This window comes from Lissotriton helveticus, chromosome 3_1 (assembly GCF_964261635.1).
Source record: "Lissotriton helveticus chromosome 3_1, aLisHel1.1, whole genome shotgun sequence".
In the NCBI taxonomy this organism is placed as follows: Eukaryota; Metazoa; Chordata; class Amphibia; order Caudata; family Salamandridae; genus Lissotriton; species Lissotriton helveticus.
The window spans coordinates 222383169-222401547 of record NC_136061.1 but is presented as its reverse complement, the minus strand read 5'-3'; the positions used below and the strand labels follow the sequence as shown (position 1 = coordinate 222401547).

At 45.1% G+C, this 18379-nt stretch overlaps 1 protein-coding gene across 1 annotated transcript in view; it reads left to right on the top strand.

The window, feature by feature from the left end:
* Window positions 1–9951: 9951 nt before the first annotated feature.
* SSC4D (scavenger receptor cysteine rich family member with 4 domains) overlaps window positions 9952–18379 on the top strand; it is a 307544-nt gene continuing 299116 nt past the window's right edge. The window contains exon 1 of the mRNA XM_078679653.1: window positions 9952–10534. The gene's annotated coding sequence lies outside the window, so the exon portion shown is untranslated. The remainder of the gene's footprint in view (window positions 10535–18379) is intronic.

Here is an 18379-nt window from a genome sequence, read left to right as displayed (position 1 = left end):
CTTTCCCGAAACTGGGGGGATGGTGTGAGAGACTTTCCCCCCTGTCTGTGTAATAACATATCCCAGCAGAGCACAATGCACCTTATGCTCTTTTGCACACTCTACAAAGATCCAAAAGTCTGTTTTATTAAACCTATTTCAAGGGATATTCGTCCCTGTTCTTACAAAGAGGGTTTTAATTATTTGAGGTCACTATCAACTGTAATTATCTGCAGCTCTGTGCTTAGTTTTTATTAAAATAGTTTTTCTATTTAGGAAACGTTATGAATTGTGAATAGGTTTTATTGAATCTCTTTAACCTGGTATTAACTCTTGTGCACTGTTTTTTAAACTTTGTGTATTTTAAAATGAATGTATGATCCTTCTGTAAACTTTTATGATTCATTCAAATCGAATAAAGTTATTTGACTGACTGACTGACTGGTACTACAAGTTAACACTGTAGTAAATTAGCACTGCTAGTGGGCAGCAGAACTCATTGTGCCACCCACTAAAGTAGCACTGTCAAACATGCCTCAGGCCTGCCACTGCAACCTGTAGTGCAGTTTTAGACTGCCATTTCGACCTTACAAAATATACCTTTAGCCAGGTGTAAACCTTCCTTTTTAATACTTATAAGTCATCCCTAATTTAGACCATAATTCCTTAAAGGGCAGGATGCCTGGTATTTATAAAGTAAGACATGTGGATTTAAGTTTTACATGTCCTGGCAGTAAAACACTCCTAGAGTCATTTTTCATTCTCCCTCTCATAGATTAACACTTGGTTACCTATTTGGATTCATAGGGCTAACTTCTGATTAGGAGCATATAGAGAAATGCTGTTTACACTTAAATGAATTGAAATGTAAAACCCTCTTTAATGGTGAATTTAGATTACACCTCAGAGGGTTGTGCCTGTAGCAAACACAAAAGAACCTGATAGCCCTGGCCGTTGTCACCTTAGAGAGCTTGGAGCCAGAACCAGGGGAAATGGAAGAACTGGTCAGAACCAGTTTTTGGGGTAGGTCAGTGAATTCCCAAACACAAAGGGGTCTATTAGGATGGATTGTGGACTTCAGTCCGCCTACCACCCTAGCGGTGCTGGAACCAGCAGCCAGTGGTGCGACGGTCCCGCACTGCCAATTAGGATGCCAGTGGCAGTGGCATCCCGTATATATTACATTGTGGCGGTGTCGAAAAGTCAGCCCATAACGCCCCGGATGCCCAGGCTGCTGGCGCAGGGCGACTCTTCGTTTCCTTCTTGAATAGTTACCAAATAAAGAGACGGGCACTGGAAGTAGGAAAACAAGAACAGGGTTTATTACTCATGAGGAGAGCCTGTCCTTTGGGACACTCGCATAGTGTCTTCGGGAGGTGCTCTAACAAGTTCTCTGAGGTTTCGCCTTTTATACACAGGTTCGTGACACACAGGCATCCTATATTACATTCAATACATTGTATAGTATGAAGGTATTTCAACACGTGGCTACAGTACGGGCCCTTATCCTCCATGCAAGAGGAGGGGCTGTCATGCAGCTGAGTGTTCTGCTGATTTCCATTGGAATGTGTGTGTGTCTGGTCGAGTCTCAGGGGGTGGGGTGGCCGTGATCAATAGTAGCTTCTTCAGAGAGAGACGAGCGCATAGAGTAGTGGGCAATAAACCGTATCCTCAGGCTAAGGGATGACCAGTGGTCCGTGCAAACATTCAGGCTCAGAGGAAGAGGTCATCAAAGGAGAGATATTCATGAAAGGGAGGGTCAGTGTGGACAGTCGAATGCTGTGGAAGGGTTGATCACAAGAGGGGTATTCAAGGGCGGGAAGGAGGTGTTGGTCAGGCGCGGGGTGCGATTCTTTAGGGACAGAGTCATGCGGGAGGGGAGGGCTCATGACTTGGTCATGAGAGAGCGGGGGCAGTCAGGGTACACGGGGGGTGCTCGCAGGGTCAGGGAAGGGCGCTGATGAGCGATCATGAACAGGGAGACCATGGTACCTAAAATGGCTGTCGCGTACGTGTGTGCATGGGTCTATGCTAGGGAGACAACACAGTCAGAGTTTTAGCGATATTCGTTCTGTTTACATCAAGGGGCACTGAGAACACAAATGAACGCCGCTTATGTACATACATATTGCTATTTTTAACAGTCCCCACTTTTTACATAAGCACGTTCAATTTCTACACAGTCGATGTGATAGGCAGAATACAATGCGTGTCAATCTACGTCTGTTGGGCTCCTTTATACAAGCCTAGAAATCGGCATAATATTTAGTCGGTGTAGAATCAAGGAAAAATGTTCCGATACATACAAATCAAGTTCACATTTTTCTCTCCAGTGGCATCACGTACAGAAAGAACATTCAGATACCTTCCGGCTTGTCAGTATTATAGGGAATTTTCGGAAAACCTAACCACATGAGTGACCGATGAAACATTTCTTAAAAGGCAATACAAAATGGTTGAGGGAGGTATTCAATTCGATACAAGCAATTTAGTCAAGGGGCGAATAGAAAGTTCTGGAAAGGGGGAGGGTCTTTGTCGCAATGTCTTTTAACAGAGTCCGTCTTCTTTTGTTGGCGCTGCTGAGCACCGGCGGTGGAGCTATAAGTCCAGCTCGGAATCGTCCTTACATGTTGCAGGGTGCGATCAGTCCTTTGCTGTTAGATCACAGTCCTGTTTCCTAACTCGTTTTTCTTAGGGGTGCCTTATGCTGGGCACCTGCGTGTCTTTCTTGTCTTTCGTGGCAAAATCCCAGTCCATAGTCAAAGTTTATATGAAAGAGGTTGTTGAATAATCGAGGGAAGAGAGGGTGGAGTGGGGCCAGATCTTTGAACACACCAAGGGACCAAGGGAGCAAAGGATGATGAGCAGGCAAGCCCAACAATCGGACTAAAAAGGGAATGGGGACTTCAGGCACAAGAGGGTCAGCGAGTCGAGGGCTTCAAGGCAGCCCTTCATTCCTCCATCTGCTGAGTTTGAAAGTTATGCCTCGTCCCACGTCACGTTGCTCTGCGGCTCCACCTTTGGTCGTCACACGTGCTCCATGATCTGTGGCCAGGCTGTGCGTCACGTCCAGCTCCTCTCCTCCGGTGATTGTATCTTTGAATGGGTGAAAAACAAGTTTTTAGAAAACTGGTCGAGAGAACAGATATACATCTCAATTCTTTCCCCATTCCTGAGTAGGTGGGGGATAAGTTCATCGGTCACAGTCAGAGGTCGTCACTTAAGGAGTCTGGAGAAGGGCATTGCATATTGGATTTATAGGCTGGCGTGGTATTCATTCGCGACACAAGATAAGAGAAATTTGGCTTTTGTACACAATGTATTACATTACAAAAAAAATCGAGTCCTTATGTAGAGACTCGTTCTTCCCTTTAACCCAAGTATCGACAATACTACATCTTCCTTCGGGGTCGGCTAATTCTTGCAAGCAGGGGTATTATCATCATGAAGAAGGGGGAGTGGTGGATGTAAAACATGGCTTTCCTGGGGGATGACCGTTAATCGAGGTCCTCAAATTACGTTTCGTGGGTAGCTGCATGGGTCTGGGGTTGATCGGGGACGCGTGGGTGCTTTGGACAGGGAGCTGGGGTTGATTGGGAGAAGTGGGGTACTCTGGACGCCCGCACTTAGGTGCGAGGGGGTGGGGCAATCGTGGCATTGGGGATCGCATTTCTAAAACAGAAGACCATTGACGTTAGAGTTCCCTTTATAACAGGCCAGATTAGGGGACATCCGTCGTCTTACCTGTCCTTTCCTTTATTACCAACTTGGGTTCTATCGTTTGCAGAAAGGGGAGGTAGTAATATGGCGAGTCACAATCGTTTTGGGTTTGGTCAATTTTGTTGAACACCTTTGCGTTCGAGGAAATCCAATTATGTTTTGCGCCGGAGGGGCACAATGTCACTATACAAGAAGAGGAAAACAGGGGGGGGGTTTTGGAGAGAGAGAGAGAGAGAGAGAGAGAGTGAGAGAGAGAGAGAGAGAGAGAAAGTCGCACTTCTAAACGAACCATTTGGTGCACGTATGTCGCGGAGAGAGAGAGAGACGTGTACAATAATGGTTCATTCAGTGCGCACACAACATAGAACAGCAGGGGTTAAATAATGCGTAAACACACGCGGAGAGACGACGTAGATCCATACATCATGTACACACAAACTCGGACGGGGAAGACAGTACAAATATTACATACAAAGATCCAAGACTAAACATAAAACAGTTATTGGCCACAATTATCTTTTTCTGCATGCTGCACATACTTATTGTCCTGAGCTCTTTTTACCTGTTTCTTATCCTTTATCCGTTGGCTGCCTTTTACAGATGATTTTCATTGTACACACTTACGTCTTTGGCAACTGGCCATAAACTAACCTGGTCGGGCTAATGCTCACGGAGGTTTATTCGAGTCATTTTAGCAAGTGCGTTTCCAGGCTGAGACAACCGCTGGTGTCAATTAGAGGGCAATGGGGCAGCTTTCAGTTATATGTCTATGAGGATGCGAAAAAAGGAGGTAGTAGGTTTTCAAATATTGGTAATATCCCTAGTCCTCTCGGCGGAGGATACTTGTGTAACCCTTACCTCGAAATACCCTAGATCTTTTCCTACTTAGTTAAACGTAAGAATGCTTGATCAAGTGTGTACATTATTCCTTTTTGCTTTATTCGGGGTTTGCCGCGGTTAGATACTATAATTAGACCCTTTTTCCTGTCTCGTCGTCCGCTGGATCACCATCTTCGTACATTAGTCGGCCTTCAGAGATGACCTGCAGAGAGGAGGGAAAAGAAGGGAGGGGAGAGCAGGAGGCTATATTGATAGACACACTAGCGCGCATAAACCCAGAAAGGCTTTTACTTACTGCGTACTCGGTCTATTTCCACAGAATGCAGTTACTGCCCACTGGGGCGTTTAAGCCCAGGTGGACCCTTAGCGTTACTTTTTTTATACAGGTAGCATATAAAGTATAGGCGAAATACCAGGATCTTTAGCTGTTGCCTATGGCTGTATAAAAAGGAAGAAATACACAACTAAAATTTGACCCTTCCTATTTGCAATATTTCTACGTACTATACTTTTCAATCTTTTATCTAATCGAGCTTAGTCTTCATTCTAGTTATATCGGAAAAAATAGGGATCATTCATTCAAAACTTTATCAAATTACACGGACAACTATAGTTGCTTTCTCAAAACTCTTTAATAAGAATGTCGGTGCATAAATACAGGACTACTCTCCTGTGGACCAGCCACGGAGCAGGCTGAAACTGTAGATGTGAGGATACTTTATTTAGAAGAAACTTTAATGGAGTCGGTGGTCGTTTATTTCTTACATAAAGTGCGAAAAGCGCAATGAAATCATATTGAATCTTTTAGCGCGAGCGAATATCATAAACATCAAAATTTCGAACTTTCAATAATCATGATGCGCCAAACTCAACAACAATTCATTGTCCGAATGTTCAATCGGTACCCATCTTACGCAAATTCATGGTCCTTCGTTGTCCGAACACCTAATCGGTACCCATCTCATGTCAATTCATTGTTCGAGCTGACAGTATACATCCTATATCAATCCATTGTTTCGAACTCACAATCAGTACACATCCTATATCAATCTAAAAGTTTAAAAATGTCATACATATTCTATGACACCAAGGCTGAGCAATCGGGGTACAATAAAGAGTTGAGGGTTTCATGTGCTTCGGCGCCATCTTGGGTGTAGTCAGGCAGAACCAGGCATAGTCTAAATGTCTGCAAACTCGTGGTTGGGCCCAGAGCTTCCTTTGGTAGTCCAAAGTTCCGTTAAAGGGCAAAAGAAAGGATCGGTGGTTTGAACCATCAGTCAAAAAGGGGAGGGAGGCAACAACGTTCCTACCGGGTCATACTGTGCTTTCACCGGAACTGATCCGAACTGTGGTCGGCAAGATTCTAGTCATTCAAACTGAGGCTGGCGCCAGTATGGAAGCGCCGACGTCCTGCGGCTACATTTCCATCGTTCCGTGGGCAATCATGGCAGTTATTCCCCATCGGGGGTATTTGCGGGAGTCGGGGACTCCCGCGGCTCCTCTAGAATCTTCAAGGTTGTGGAGAACTATGATGGTGGAGTCAACAAGTGACCAGGCCATACCTGCATGCTGGGCCCACTCTTGCCGGGTCGACCGCCATCTTGGGAGTTCGGCAGCCGCCAGCAATCGCGGGGTCAAACGAGCGGATGGGCTCCAACCTGCTGGATGAGGCGTCGCGGCATCGCCATAGTGGACGAACCCCTTTTCCGGGCGCCTGGAGCGTTGAGGGTGCAATTGGGAAGCCTCCACCTGGGGAGGCGGGAGAGGCCTGTTCGCACCGTCTCTCCCTCCCAGTGCACCCCACGGCGCCTCGCTTGACATTTGTTATGGCCGGCGGTGATGAGGACGAGGGGGGGGGTCGGAGGCATGTGCAAGACATCCCCCCCCAGTGTTGTCAAAGCCATTTTTCAAGAAAGAAGTGGTGCCTGGCGTGTGGTCGCTGCTATTACGGAGGAGAAAAGAAAGAAGTGGCGCCTGGCGTGTTGTCGCTGCTATTACGAAGGAGAAAAGGAAAAAATGTCCCGTCCGTCTTTGGGCCGGGCTTCCGGTGGATGTCGGCCGGACACCCTTTGCTCTGGCCCCATGAACGGGTTCCTTGGCTTATTGGCCGCTGCCGGATCTCGTCGGCCCCAGCCCGTTGGTGGCCGGACCGGGGGAGCATGTGGCGGGACTACCTGCAACTCTCAAGGGCCGCTGTGGCCGGACTGGGGGAGAGAGGGGAGGGTCGAGGAGACATTCCCCCCCCTACAACTCTCCAGTGTGATCAAGGCGATCCCCTGGCTGGGTCCCGCTGGCCCCTGTCTCTCCTCCGGCTCCACCCTATGTTACGATTTCCTGGCCGACTGTTGGCAGCAGGACCCGCCTTATATGGGTTGCCTTTGGCTGGGCGTGGCCGCTACCCTGCCCCGCTTTGGAAGTTTCCAGAGTGGGGGCGGATGTTCTGCTGACTTGCATTTTCTACAGTTTACCGTTCTTATTTCTAACGTTTTATTGTTTCTAGAGCATTTAATAGGTTTTATTATTACGTATTGTTATCGTTTCTTGTTCGTTATTTTTAAATAAAAGTTCATGTTCATCAGTGGCCTACTGATTTCGTTTTCCTATTCCTTTCTTTCCAGGTTGTTTCATGCTAAAGCTTCTGTTAACAGGTTACAGTGATCACTTAGTTATTAGTGTATGTGTCCCTTTTCACTAGGGGTGTTCTCTGGTCGGGCCAGATGACGTTCCTCTAGTAAATGGTCCGGGTGAAACTGGCGTATCAGCCAGTGGGGAGTAGATAGGTATGACAGATTACAACGGGGACAAAAGTCCGCATTACCTACCCTTCACTACTTGCAAAGACTAGAGTATGGCGACTTCCGTGCTCGTTTGCAAAAATAGAGAATACCTTCAAAAATGAACTTATTCCCAAACAGTCAATGTTCGGGCAAACAATCAATCAATGAGGAACGAAATAGGTACGACGTGTTAAAGGTTTGCGTTGCCTACCCTTCACTCTCTGCAAAAGGGAGAGAGAATGTTGCTATTCTTCCCCGTTTGCAGGTAGAGAAGATTCCTAAGAGAACCAACTTCGAACAATTCAATGCTCGATTCAAACAATCAATCAATGGGGAGGAAAAAGAATAGGCACGACGTGTTAAAGTTTTGCGTTGCCTACCCTTCACTATCTGCAAAGACTAAACAGAGTATGGTGATTCTGTGTTTGTTTGCAAATAGAGAATCTCCCAGAAGCAATCAATAGGAAATACTAGTATTATCAAACAATCAATCAATCAATGTTCGTAATTTGTCGTGTGTCACGACCTTACCCGGACCGGACCATGTGGATAGTTCTTCGCCTTCCTTTTTCCAGCGCCCACTCGTTCTCTTTCTCCATGTTTTTTACTTCCGGTATTTCTGTGGGCTTCCAGTCAGGACAACAGGTCACTTGAGAGAGAGAGAGAGGTCCGTTCGGAATCGGTGAAGTTCATTCAATCGGCAGCCAGACGAGGGCCCTCTCAAGGCAGGTATACTCCAATCATTTAGATGTTCACCCCATCGTCTGGACCTCTCTTACCGGACCTGATGTCGCTGATGGGCCCCGCGTTTTGGGCGCCAATTGTCGAAAAGTCAGCCCATAACGCCCCGGATGCCCAGGCTGCTGGCGCAGGGCGACTCTTCGTTTCCTTCTTGAATAGTTACCAAATAAAGAGACGGGCACTGGAAGTAGGAAAACAAGAACAGGGTTTATTACTCATGAGGAGAGCCTGTCCTTTGGGTTACTCGCATAGTGTCTTCGGGAGGTGCTCTAACAAGTTCTCTGAGGTTTCGCCTTTTATACACAGGTTCGTGACACACAGGCATCCTATATTACAATCAATAAATTGTATAGTATGAAGGTATTTCAACACGTGGCTACAGTACGGGCCCTTATCCTCCATGCAAGAGGAGGGGCTGTCACGCAGCTGAGTGTTCTGCTGATTTCCATTGGAATGTGTGTGTGTCTGGTCGAGTCTCAGGGGGTGGGGTGGCCGTGATCAATAGTAGCTTCTTCAGAGAGAGACGAGCGCATAGAGTAGTGGGCAATAAACCGTATCCTCAGGCTAAGGGATGACCAGTGGTCCGTGCAAACATTCAGGCTCAGAGGAAGAGGTCATCAAAGGAGAGATATTCATGAAAGGGAGGGTCAGTGTGGACAGTCGAATGCTGTGGAAGGGTTGATCACAAGAGGGGTATTCAAGGGCGGGAAGGAGGTGTTGGTCAGGCGCGGGGTGCGATTCTTTAGGGACAGAGTCATGCGGGAGGGGAGGGCTCATGACTTGGTCATGAGAGAGCGGGGGCAGTCAGGGTACACGGGGGGGTGCTCGCAGGGTCAGGGAAGGGCGCTGATGAGCGATCGTGAACAGGGAGACCATGGTACCTAAAATGGCTGTCGCGTACGTGTGTGCATGGGTCTATGCTAGGGAGACAACACAGTCAGAGTTTTAGCGATATTCGTTCTGTTTACATCAAGGGGCACTGAGAACACAAATGAACGCCGCTTATGTACATACATATTGCTATTTTTAACAGCGGGCGGTGCTGTAAGGATTTTGTTTACTGTTTGAGTGGGACTTCCACCATGCTCATCAAGTAATCGAATTTCTTTCAATTACCAGTTAGAAAAATGCTAAACTATTGTTAAAATGTGGTGATCTTTTAAACTCTGCTTGTTCTTGAAAGCTGGGCCAATGGTGATCCTAGCACAGAAAACCTTTAGTTGATGCCATTTTTAGAAGAAACATACATACCCTTTATTGCACAGCACTTTTTCCCCCATCTTTTTTTAAAACCCCAAATGTTACTAGACTTTAACCTTTTTCACAAATCCCCAAACCGTGGGTAAAATCCCAAAGATGTTGAAAAAAGAGAATGCAAATTTGACCTAGATACCTTCTATGGAAAAAAGTAATGAATGTTTAGGTTCAAAGTGCATCAAACATCAAAACAGGCTTATCAGCCGGACTGGAAAACTGTCAGCAGTTAGGAAATTAAAAACATAAAAATCATATTTATTCAGTGAAAAGTACACATTTTACAATCCTGGATGTTTTTAATTGTGTTTTTACTATACGTATGTACAAGAGAGAGATGGAACAGAGAGATGGAAAAGAGAGATGGCAACTTGAGAGAGTGGTTTGGACTGACAGGACGGTGCTTAACTCGGCATTATATCCAAAGGCAGTAGTAAAAGCGTCTAGCGCCTTCCTTGTTTGGATAGTGTTCTAAAAATTCAAAGCAGCCTAGCACATAGTGACAGCGCAAAGAGGACTACAAGGACCAGAATGCCTCACGAGGAATCAGAAGTTACCAGGCACCTGATGACAATAGCGATGCACAAAAGCTCCAATAACACATCGAGAAATGTTGCAGGCCTTCTTCCATTTCATAAGCTCTATGCTTCTCGGGTGTTGCTTTCCTTTCGAGATGCTCGAATATTCAATCTCTGCCCTCCATCAGCCAGCGATCCAACACTGAACTAGTGCCTTTCCTGAAACCCGAGCCCTCACTCCAAGCTCTCTCCCCTCCACCCCCCCCCCCCCCCTTTGCACCCCGGTGCTCCTGCCCTCTGAGAGGAAGTTTCTCGTGTGTTATCTTTAATCCACTCCGGGTAGCTTACAGTGGGCTCGGAGCTATGCCCATTCACCGGTGCAGCCGCCGGCCTCGGCTCCAGCCAGCTCCAAGCATTCCCGAAAGGTGAAAGTGATGACACGTCTCAGCGCCTCACCTGACAGAGGGGATGTTTTTCAATTCCTTTTTGTTCTGTTTTCCTTTTTTTTTCTTTTTCGAGACTGGGATTTCTTGTATGGAGCGTAAACTGTAATTTGTTTTTCACGAGAGTGATTTTGGTATTTTGAAACCAACATCTGTGTAGAGTTTTGAAGAATCCATTGGCTGGTAGATACTTTGGAATTCGTTGTTTGTCAACATGTGACAGAATCTCAAATCTCAACCGTGGATACGTCCGCAGACAGAGGTATGTGAAAATCTCTTCTCAGCACGAAAATGCTGGGAACATTTAATATGGGGTAAGAGAATGAAAGCGAGGTAAGTAAGAAACAATGTCTACAAAAGCGAATTTCAGCAACAGAAAATGTATGTTTGTAAACGAAAAGACATCTGAAAAGTGCAGCATGCCTTGTTGAAGTTTTCTACATTTTAAGTATATGTACATTGATGTAGACTAGTTTAGTGGTTGGAGCTGAAAGTTGCAAAATGTTTATTATAGAACATTAATGTGTATTTTCAAGAGCACGGGATGGTTTATCTCGCTTTACGTTTGATATAAGTGGAAACAGCTGCAGCATCATTATGAAAAGTTCAGGTTTTCAAACGATCCTTTGTTTAAATAATTCAATGAAATTCCAGACAAATAAGGAGAAATCCACCTATTGGAAGGTGCAACAGAAACTAAATATTTCCTTCCTCGAGAGGTGTGTTGCTCACCTCTCATAGAAAAGATGTAATTCCAGGGTGGGACTTTTGTGTCTGTTCCCAGAGAAAATACCCATATATTTAACCCACGCGCTTCGGTCACTCCTAGAGGGTTTTGCCGGATCCTTTCAAAGTACTGTTGTGATGTGTAATTGCTGAAGAAAAGGGGGGACACGGTACCTGTCTCGTTCCCCCATGGTCCATCATCCCAGATAAGACATGAGCCCCAGATTTCTGAGGCGGTGGGAGAGTCTGGTGCCTCACACCCCAAGAGACTCTGTTTATGACTGGGTGGTGCTGGGGGTGTTGAGATACTTGCCGCTTGTGGCCCTCTTGACCTTCACATGCGGACCCCTGGCGAACAGCAGCACAAGCTGCTGTTTAGTTGCTGAGCAGTAATATTCAGAAAAATAGTTAAATCAACGGGCAAGCATTTATTAACCTGCAAATACATGCTTTACTGTTTATTTAACATTCTTTTAGACCTCGTGACATGATCCTTGACCCACCCAGACCCCCTACTGCCAAACTGCTGCCATCAGTGCGACCCTCGGTCACACCACAGACTATACTTTGTGGCCCCTGGGCAAATGTGTGTGAGTACCCATTCTCTATGGGTTTCTTTAAGAATAAAAGATTTGTCTTGACGAACCAAGATTCTTTGATACTTTATCTAGGGATGCTCAGGATCTCAAATGAAGCTTGTGGGAATCCTTTTCCTAAATTGGGAAGCATAGAGTGTGGGGGCGGCTCCTCCTTATTGGCAAAGGAGTGTCGCTCCACTGGTCAGTCAGTGAAAAATAAAATGTTAGTAAAACAATATTATCATTTTATTTTCCACTGATTAACTCAGCCATTGAATCTAGGGCTGGTGGGGCGGGGCGGGACAGGCCATGGCAGGGAGGAGAGTTGTGAACTGCAAGTGCGCATGCCGGTTTGGCTGCCCATCTCAGGACAGCCAAACCAACATGCGCACTTCCACAGCCAGGTAGAGAAATGGCACAGGCACCTTTGCCTGAGCGAGGGTCAGACCAGCCCGCTCAGGCCAATCCCGGCACTGCTATCATGCTTGGTATAGCATGAGAGCCCCTTCTGAATTCAGTGGGGGAGCCTGTGCTTTGTGCCCCAGTGACTACTGGGAGGAGAGGAGCAACGAGGCAGCCGGCAGGATCAGCGCCAGGACAGGTACGTTTAACAAAAATATATTATCCCCCCAACACTCCCTCCCCCCCACCTACCACTTTGGATTTGTGGAAGCTGCCACTGATGGAGTGGCTGTTCTCCCGCCCTCCCTCTGCTGAGCGCCCTTCTAAGGGATACCAGAGAATCCTTTTTTCCTTCATTAGCGATCCTGGTTCTGGCCATATGATGATCGTGCATCACTAACCAAACACATGGCTATAAAAGCACCACATTCTGTTCCTTCCCCAATGAAGACATTAAGGGGCCGATTACGATGCAACTCGGAAGGCTCCGACCGTCAGTTGGAGCCTTCCGAGCCACATTATAATGGGCCGCCTCGTTTTGATGGAGGTGGCCATAATGGAATTTTACCGGTTGCTGCGGCCGGCTTCCGATGGGCTCGAAGAGCCCGTCTGCCAGTCGGAATGCAGCAAGGTCTGCCCTTGAGATTACGATGACGGTTTCAGACATGGTTTCCATGCCGGTCTGTCTGACATGGAAACCAAGCCAGAAAGCGTCTTTGGGGGCCCCCAGTAGGGCCTCCTGTTGGAGGCCGAGTGGGCACCTATTGATCCCTGCACCTTTAGGGATGAACCACACCTCCCGTTTACTATGGGAGCATGCATTACGGCCGGGTTACGTCTGGAATGCATGCTCCCATAGTAAAATAGAGGAATGCGACCGAATAGTGTTCGGTCACATCCTAATGAGGTGGTTGGGACCGCCGACTGGATGTAGCTCGGTCCTATGACCAATGCGGTGTCAGGCGGAAGTGATTGCGCCAGACATCGTAACGAGGCCCTAAGTATGGTGATTTTATACTGGCTGTTACACTTTGGATGGTGGTATTCTTTGAAGCAATTTCTATACAGTCGTTTAGAGGTTCTAGTAGTTGTGCAGCTGACACTCTTTTTGGATGAAAGACAGTTCACAGTCAGGAGGGAAATCTATATTACAGTCAATGACTCTCTAGTAATAGTTACATCATTTTTCCTTGGGAATGACACTTTTTAAAATCTCTAACTTTATTGCATCTGACAAAACCTTTCCAAAGTTTTTTTTCTTCATATTTTATTTTTTTGTTTATTCTTTATTAGAATAATGTAAAAGGAAGTACGTATTGATTATGAATTGAAATGATACAATCTTTTTTGAAAATAATGTAACGTAACAAAACATAACATTAAACCAAGAGACTACAAAACTACAATGCATAGCAAAAGTCTAGATAGCTAATACAATTTAGTAATCCGGATCTAAAAACTGTAGCATTGTATATTTTAAATTTGATAAAGATAGGAAGAAAAAAAGAAGTGAAAAGAAAGAAAAGAAGGAAAATGGAAAGGAAATGATAAAATCATTGAATCTTACATGCGGCTAATTAGTAATATGATTGCAAATACATGTTACCCAAATATCAAGATTGCTATTATGAAACAACAATGAAAAAGTTCATGGTGGCTGGAATGTAAAGGAACTGTCTCGAATCCTATCACATTTGTTGCTTAAATAACTTGTAAAGGGTAACCAAAATAGATCCTTTTTAAATAGATAGTGCATAGACATGACAGATGCTCTGTCTAGTCTTGCCAGTCCAATGCTGAGAAGAACTTCTCCAGAATAGAAATTGAATATCAAATGGAAAGGCAATTGAACACATTGTTAATATTAGTTTACATACTGCAATCCAGATTTTTTTTTTATTGATGGGCATTGAAAAAATGCAGTAATCATCCGCCTCGATCTCAGTGCCACATTCGATACTGTCAATCATAACATCTTGACCTGTCGACTCAAGAATCTTGGAGTGACCGGCACGGCATTAACCTGGTTCCATTCCTTTCTCAGGGACCGCTTTTTCCAGGTGTTTGAAGGAGAAGCTGTGTCCAACCGGTTGGCTCTTAGCTGTGGGGGTCCCCCAGGGTTCCTCCCTGAGCCCCACGCTATTTAATATCTATATGAGGAGGAATGGTGCAAAGAGTGTAAAAAGGGTTCCAGCAACAAAATAATAAGTATATGTAATAGTGGGCAGCCTTGTCTGTTTACCTATGAAAGAGAAAGGTAAGAAGGTTGAAGACCATTAATAAATATTGATGTTTTCAGGGAAGAGTACAGAAGTTGAATATATCTTAATATGACTGGACCGAATCCATTAATAACAACAAAAGAGTGTTCAAGCTCGTCGGGAAGGACGGGTTTCAGAGCACAAATACAAGAAAATAGGGACACCCGCTTGGTGTTTACAGAAAACCCTCACTCACCGACCTGGTCGGTGACATGCTTCATCATCGGGTCCCACTGGGAGTGGCCGAATGCCAACCCAGTGTGCTTCAACGCCAGAATTACTGCGGAGCGGGTAATGTGAAGTAGTGAGTGGCTAAGTGGTTGTGTGAGTGACTAGAAAAAAGTGTAGGTGGTGAGATTAAAAATGCCTTAAATGTATCAAAAATATCTTTATTACCTGATCAATAAGACATATTAAAATATGTGTGGGAAAACTCAGCCAGTTAAATTAGGTGGCTTGTTTCCTCTAGATTTATGTGCTGGTCAACATGTTTCTGCCAATGTCGGTGTTAATTTACCTGGCATTCGTCAGGACCTATAGTGTAATAAACCCCGGCGGTATGGACGTGCTAAGGCCCACCCTACCAAGGGACGTGAAAGTAAAAATTAAAAATACTGTCAAAAAGAAGTGCAAAAGATGGTAGGTACTCGCAGATTTGGAGACCACACAAAAATTAAAATGCACCTGTAAAAGGAAAAAGACAAACACACATGAAAAGACATACACACAATTAGATATCTTAGATCAGAGGCGTGTCAATTGTCAACAGTGACTCTGTGCTCTGGTGATCCGACCCACACAATCCCACGTGGGGTCCTAGCGGTAAATTCGGGGCCCCGACTGTGGGTGTGCAAAAGTCTGCGATAGAGTGCTGCAGACCAGAAGATGTCTTAGTCGTCAAACTCAGCTATTATCGATAGGCACGAGAGAGCGCCAGTCGAGACGCGTGTGTGTCTGAGGGCGCCTGTAGCCGGTGAGCTATTGGTGAACATGAAATGATATCGTTACATATCCGAAAAAGCGCTAGGATCTAGCGCGTGTGAGCGGGAGAAGGATCAATCGGCCGATGGCCAGTGAACCCAGTTACGTTCAAAAACAATTAAACAGACAACATAAAAATATATATAAAATATTTCTCACTTGACAGGTGTGAAGCTATCACACCATAGACCTCGGGAGGGGAGTGGTGATACAATTGGCACACCCTAGGGGGGAGGGAAAGGAAACACAAGGATTAAACTACAAAGAGGTAAGAAAGCGGGGAGGTAAACCACTGTCCTGGTGGCGATTCCGTCGCTATGTTAGCACTCACGCCCTCGGCATCTAGCACCCGCTTGGTACCTGCGTATACCCTCGGTAACCGGGTCTCGTGGATGCAGGGCTGGGACTGCTGCCCGATTAATATTGACCGAGAGCGAAGCGTTTCCAGGCTGGGCGGGGCCCGAGTGGAAGCGCGTGCTTAGAGCCAATCAGAGGCCGCGCTATAGTGAGGAAAACGGGGAGTTAAACCACTGTCCTGGAATGTAAAAGGGTTCCAGCGACAAAATAATAAGTATATGTAATAGTGGGCAGCCTTGTCTGTTTACCTATGAATGAGAAAGGTAAGAAGGTTGAAGACCATTAATAAATATTGATGTTTTCAGGGAAGAGTACAGAAGTTGAATATATCTTAATATGACTGGACCGAATCCATGCCTTTCAATAGCATGCATCTTAAAGCACCAATCCACCCTATAAAACGCCTTTTCAGCGTTAACTGTAATGGCAGCAATAAGAATAGTGGTGTGCGATGCAAGATTCATAACGTCCAAAAATGGCCTAGAGTTATCCACAATGAAGTCTGCCTTTGACAAATCCTGTTTGTTCCATCCGATGAGCACTGGAATAAATTGGGGGATTCAAAGTGCGAGAATTTTTGCAAAAAGTTTACAATCTAAATTAATGAGAGATATAGGTCTATAGTTGCCACTGGAAGGAAGATCTTTATCTTTTTTGGGTATTAGACATATCATGGCTTCTAAAAGGAGTCACAACCTCCATTTTTAGAGAGAAAATATTGGTATAAGGAGAGGAAATGTTGGAACAAAATATGAGAGAACGTGGAATAGAATTCAACAGAGAAGCCAGCAGATTTGGGGGACTTGTCTTTAGGCAGTCTAGATAAGACTTCTTTTAATTCTAAAAGAGAAATATATTTTTCTAGGGAGGAAAAATCCATTGTATGCTTTTGGCGTGGTGGAAGAGAATCAAATACATTATTTAGTGCCTCATCTGAAGGGGACTGTTCATATGTATACAAAGTTTGATACCAAATCTGCAAATCATTTTAAACATTTTGAATTTTGAAATGTGAAATATGTTTATCTGTAATTTGAACAATTTTGGATTTTTGTGGTTTACATTTCAAATAGTTAACAAGCAATTTGCCAATTTTATTATGACCTCCATAAAATTTAGAATGAACCCTTAGCAAAACTCATGTAGCCTCTTCTGTAGATCTTTTAATAAAGTCAAACTTGGCCCGAAGTAGTAGTTTTAAAATATCCTTATCTTTCGATCTATGAAATAAATGTTTGAGGTGTTTAATGGAGGTAAGTAAAGTGGCTGCTTCCTTTTAGGCTTTTTTTCTTTCTAAGTGCAACAGGGGTCCCGTAAAATGCGCTCCGAATCGTCGTACGGAGAGTTTTTTCCCCATACGAATCGTACCTGTAGAAGTCCCGTACGTACGACGAAGTACGATCCGTACCAGGTGCCAAACTCCGTACGAGTCGTACAGGACTCCGTACGACTCAAATCTCCGTACGAGTCTCACTCGGAACCGGCTGTGCGCGACATCACTACGGTTCGCGGCTGGTTTTTACGACCCAGCAAGTACGATTCGTGTCGGGTACGCGCCGTACGACCCTTTTTCGTACGGGAGCCGAAAACAGTCGTAAACGCAGAGTTCGTGCCGAAAAAGGTACGGAACGCCCCCCCGGGTACGGCACGTACCCCCCATGATCGCACCCAGCGTACATGGGGTACGCACCGTACCCCATGTATGGTGGGTGTACGGCACGTACCCCATGTACGCTGGGTGTACGGCACGTACCCCGCATGATCACAGGGGTACGGCGCGTACCCCTGCGATCATGGGGGATACGCGCCGTCCGGTGTGTAGGTGATCGTGCGCTTTTCCGTACGAATCGACGTGTACCGTACGAATCGCGTCCGGGTCGGCCGATCGGGATCGGAATCGTCCGGTCGTACGGCGTCCGTACGAGTCGTACGGAAACGGCTCCGGATACGATTCGTACGGACGGGGATTTTACCGGATCGGAATCGACCCCAGAGTCTATTATGAAACCTTTATCCAATGCCTTAAATGCATCCTAAATAACATAGAAAGGAAGTTCCGGAGTCAAATAAAATGTAAAATAAGCATTAAGGAAGTGTTCAAACTTTCCACAAAAACTTTAGCAAGCTATTATTAAAACATGATCTACCAGACTTTGCTGTGTCAGGTAAAATCTCCAAATCTATTATGACTGGTGCGTGATCAAGGATGAGAATAGAACCAATTTCTGCATGAATTAATGTGGCGATTAAATGAGGTGCGAGAAAGATGAAATCTATCCTGGAGTGGGACTGATAAGCAGGAGAGTAAACAGTAATTTCTAAAGTGTGCGGGTTACATATCCTCCAAGCATCTACCATCCTTTTAGAATAAATAAAATGTTTAAATGTTTTTGCATTGTATTAGGAATGGGTTTAGATAGTGATTTCCTGTCAATGAAGGGATCTATAACCTGATTAAAATCTCCACCTACTATAAAAGATGTGTTCATGCAGGATTGTAAAGTGGCACTCACATTTCTCCCAAAATTTGATATCAACTCCTGTTAAACCATAAATGTTGAGAATTGAAATTGGTATATGGTTTATTGGGAGGTGAAGAAGAAGCCATCAACACTTCCCGAACCACCAGAGGAGCGATTTATGACATAAAATTGCAATCCCATTCTTATTGATACAGGCAGGAGAACAGAATAGTTGACCCACCCTAAAGCTTCTTTAATGAATTAATATAAATATATACAACTTGACCAATAAAACAACCAAATTAGACTTTAGCATATATTATTAAAATTAATTAAATAA